Below are 5006 nucleotides of genomic sequence, written 5' to 3'. Positions count from 1 at the left end.
CCTGTGCCATTGTGCCATTTTTAAGCAGAGAAGTAGCACAGGTATAGAAAAGGATTCCAGGCTTATATGGACAAACATTGTTAAACAATGGGTAAATGACTTTTTAAAGTCGTTTAGCCAAAACAGCTGACCTAGCAACAGCAAAGCCCACAAATCCACACAGAAAACTTACACTGCTCTTGCAATTGTGCCATTGAATTTAATCCCAGTTTCACATAAATGATGATGTCTCGCAGATATTTCTCTAATATGTTTTCTTATGGGTTCTAGCTGCAAACAGAAAACAACTCATCAAAGAAATGTGATAGTAACAGAAAATGTTAATGACATCATTAGGAAGAGATAGAAAACTAAACTTCATCTATCGACCCAACATTTGAAAGTCTTCAACTGACTGACTGAAGAGAAGATAAACACACACACACACACACACACACACACACACACACACACACACACACACAAATAAAGAAATAAAAAAAAATAACAGGATGGGGCTTTGGCAAAAGCAGAATCTCACTTACCCAGCAATCACTTAACTCCAAACTTCATAAACAAATTGATGTCTAGAAAGCTACCAAAATAGACTCAAAAACTGCCTTCCAGATGTACTTTCTTTTATCCAAGTCATTAATTGCTTTATCTTGTAAGTATCCCAAACTGCTTAGCTGAAATAGATGCTTCAAATCTGCAATATATGGTCACTTTACCGCCAAATGTTTGTTTTCTGTAACCCTACATTTCCACTTTTTAAACTTTCACAAACAAATATTTCTAAATAAATAAAAGCACAATTATGGTAAAAAGAAGTGTATTCATGCTTTTTATGATGGCAAACTTTCAAGGCAAATAAGGTGGTTCAAGAGTAGAATAATTGTTAAGTAATGATATATTGTTTTTAGAACATTTATGTTTATAATGAAAATAAACACGTTAAATGTCTAATTAAAACTTCCTCAGAGTGAACACAACCACATATGAAACAAAAAAATCTCAGTTGGAAAAAATCAGGAGAAGGAAATGCATAAAATTAACATTTTTGTCTGGTAGAAATGTAAGTAAAATCTTTAAATTTCAGGACAGCTCTATATCTCCAATTAAAATATATTGAGGGCTGAAGTGATAGCTCAGTGGTTAAGAGCACTTGTTATTCTTGCTGAGGATCTGGGTTCAATTCCCAACACCCACGTGGTGCCTCACAAACATCTGTTACTCCGGTCTCAGGGGACCCGAAGACTTCTTCTGGCCTCTTCAGGCACAGCATTCATGTGATACCAGACAAACATGAGGTCAAAACATCCACATACATTAAATAAATAAATAAATAAATAAATAGATAGATAGATAGATAGATAGATAAATAGATAGATAAACAAAATTATATTGACTGTGTATTGTTTGTTTATTATAACGACATTTTCAAGAACAAGTTGGAAAATGTACATAAACATGATCTTAAAACAAAAAACTGGTATAATCAATCAGAATAATTTTATTTAATAAGTGTTATTAAATAATAATAGGTTATAGTTAACTATAAATTCTTTTTATTGTTAGCCTTTTTGTTACACCACATTCATTCAAAATGGAATACAAATCAGTTTGCCTATTTTCTTTTTTTTTTCCGGTGGACATCTTTATTAATAATCATCAACTTCTCCAAACCTACAGCTGGAATTTCATCTCATTTCCATGACGAGTCATGAACGGTGACAAAGCTAACCAGAGGCTACTAGAAGAGAACTAAGCTTTTACAGCTCACTTTCTTTTACAGGCAGACTATAAATAGATGCACTCTAGAATGCGCAATGGTTTAGTCACTAAGGAACTTAAATGGAATCTTGAAGAATGTAGACAAATCCCGATGCAATAAAGACGAGCTGAGATGCTGTGCAACTGTTTAAGGGTTCCTGGTGCTGCATCTCTGCCACTAGCTGAATCTTGCGCTAACACCAAATGGAGATGCGGGAAAACACACTAAGCTGACTTAGGGGCTGTGCACAGGAACCAAAAGGCAGGAAAATACTAAACATTGCTGAGAGCAACCACCCCAGGAAGGACTTTACCTTCCAGGAGCTCGAGACTGGCACCACCCCCAGTGCTCACGTGGCTGACTTTATCCTCCGTGTTCCATTTGGCACAGCAAGTGGTAGTGTCTCCACCACCTATGATAGTGATGTAACCCCTAGAAGTGGCTTTTACCTCCTCATCCATGAGGGACTCGGTTCCCCTGGCAAAAGCTTCCCATTCAAATACCCCAACAAGTCCATTCCAAACAATCTGCTTAGCTCAAGCCACAGCCTCAGCATATTTCTTGCTGCTCTCAGTACCACAGTCCAAGCCCAGCCAGCCAGCAGGTATACCAGAGGCCACAGTAGCTTGGACAGTCTTGGCATTCTCATCAAATTTGTCAGCAGTGACAAAGTCAGCAGGCAAGGTAATCTTCACACCATTCTTCTCAGCTTTGGACATGAGATCTTTGACAACCTTGGCTCCTTCTTCATCATACAGAGAAGTCCCAATCTCCATGTTGTTGAGCACCTTCAGGAAGGTAAGTCCATTCCACCACCAATGATCATCTCATTGACTTTGTCCAGCATATTATTGATCAGCTAGATCTTGTCTGCAATTTTTGCTCCTCCCAAGATTGCCAGGAAGGGTCGTTTAGGACTCTCCAAAGCTTTGGCAAAGTAGTTCAGTCCCTTCTTCATCAAAAATCCACCAGCCTTCTGTGGCAGATTCACACCCACCATGGAGCTGTGGGCTCGGTGTGCAGTCCCAAAAGCAACATTGACATAGACATCCCCAAGTTTGGACAGTGAGGCTCGGAAAGCATCAATTTTGTCTGGCCCAGCTTTAATCTTGTTCCCAGAAGCATCTTTTCCCTTCCCTTCTTCCTCTACATGAAAGCGGAGGTTCTCCAGCAAGATGACAGTGCCAGCTGCTGGGTTGGCACAGGTATTCTCTACTTCTGGGCCCACACAATCCTTCAAGGACAGAACATCCTTGCCCAGCAGAGATTTGAGTTCTGCGGCCACTGGCTGTAAGGAGTACTTGTCAGGCATGGGAACACCATCAGGCCGGCCCAGGTGGCTCATAAGGACAACCGACTTGGCTCCATTGTCCAAGCAGAATTTGATGCTTGGGACAGCAGCCTTGATCCTTTGGTTATTTGTGATCTGGTTGTTCTTCATAGGAACATTGAAGTCCACCCTCATCACCACCGACTTCACCTTCACGTCCAGCTTGTCCAAAGTCAGCTTGTTAGAAAGCGACATTTTGGCAACACGGTGAGCTCAAGAGGCCCAGACCTGAGAAAGATGACTGTTTGCCTATTTTCATGAGGGTCTCTGAGGCTTCATCAAGCTCTGATCACAGACACAATTAATATGTATTATAGTTGATTATGTAATTTTCTCCAAGGACAGAACAAGAGCCACGTAGAACACTGTGAACATCACAGTGGGAAACCTCTCAGCTAACTTACTGCATCTGCCTATATTTAACACTATAGAGGGATATTGCACATTTAGGAAGATTTTCTAGTGAAGAAACTGACTGTCAAGAAAATGTTGTGAACTGAAAAAAGGATGACATACAAGTTATTCACAACACCCACCTCGGTGGGAAGTTCTGGACAATGAGACAGACATCAGTGCATAGCCACTGGCTTTCAGGCCTGAATTAAAATGAAACCAAGAGGAAAGAGATAACTGAGAATTGGCTTCTGAAGGAACCAGAATCCACCAGAATAATAATGGAATGTCAGAAATATAAACAAATAGCTTTATGAAGATAGTTGCCATCGTAAGTTCTTAGCCAATGACAGAGTCTCCAGATAAGCTATTTATTTTTTTAACATGCAAGGAGGAGCCAGGTAGGACAAAGAGGTGAAACTCTATGAATTTTAGAGAAAATTAGATGATTTCTTACTGAGAACAATGATGACATCAAGACAAAAACAGTCAAAGTTAGTCTCAAGTTATTCTTCATAATGATTATTAAACTACTGTTGGCTTTCAGCATATCATGTAGAAAATCTGCCTGGTGCCCTCTACAATGTGAGTCTGTTCATATTCAGAATTTTCTAATGTTTAGAACCTTTAATGAGCACACAAAAAATCATTTTTATCTTAGAACTAATCACTGGTTTGCATCTATCCAACGATGGTCAAAAGGCTAAAAGATCTTCTACCCTGTGCTTTTTTGATAAGAGACTGGTCATCATTAGCCCATCAAGAAGTAAAATCTGCATACAGTCCCTTTCTAACTAGTGTGGTCTCATGGTATTTCAAACAGGAGACATGGCAGAAAAAACTTCCAAGGCTAGATTTACAAATGGCTGCACAGCCTCCTCTTTGTCTACTAGAAGAATCCTTTCTGAACTCTTTGGCTACCTATAAACAATCCAGTTGCCCTCTGGCCATCATGCTGTGAACAGCCCAAACTAGCCCAGGTAAGAACATTATATGCACACCATTGAGATTGTACATGAAGGGAAGAGATATTGCACCAATGTGCAGGAGCTCCAGCTCCTCCTGAATCCTAGATCCGGATGTTATCTGACTGCAATTACATGAAAGTTCATGAGCCAGAAACCCCTAGGTGATCTGCTTCCTGGATTCCTGATTCATGGACAGTAATGGTAATAAAAAAAATCTTTGTTTTACCTCTCCAAAATTTGGGTTGGGTTGTTCTGCTTAAATATTTATTTTCAAGTCTGTCCTGCTTCTCCCGTTTCAGGACTGCATACCTTTCTTTTTAAAATGAACTCTATTTACTAGGTCTGGAGAAGAGCTTCCGGTTCTGCATCTCTAACACACTGTGAGCTGATGGTATGCTGCTGGTCTACTATCCACAGTTTCCACAGCACAGCCCCAAATGACAACTGAGCTATGTGTACAATACCTTTGTCTGCAGACACTCTGTTTTATTGTCTTCTTGACAACATGACGGAACAACTGTTTCATAGCAAGCAGACATGGTCAAGATATTGGGTCCATGGA

The 5006-nt window shown here is 39.8% G+C and overlaps 1 pseudogene; it reads right to left on the bottom strand.

Moving 5' to 3' along the window:
* Nucleotides 1-1840: 1840 nt before the first annotated feature.
* LOC128108952 (phosphoglycerate kinase 1-like) lies at nucleotides 1841-3310 on the bottom strand (annotated as a pseudogene).
* Between the last annotated feature and the right edge of the window lie 1696 nt (nucleotides 3311-5006).

Source organism: Peromyscus californicus, unplaced genomic scaffold (assembly GCF_007827085.1).
Source record: "Peromyscus californicus insignis strain IS unplaced genomic scaffold, ASM782708v3 Scaffold_13__1_contigs__length_99412109, whole genome shotgun sequence".
NCBI classification, from domain to species: Eukaryota; Metazoa; Chordata; class Mammalia; order Rodentia; family Cricetidae; genus Peromyscus; species Peromyscus californicus.
Note: the sequence above shows the minus strand (reverse complement) of the source record. Positions and strands in the feature narration are given on the sequence as shown.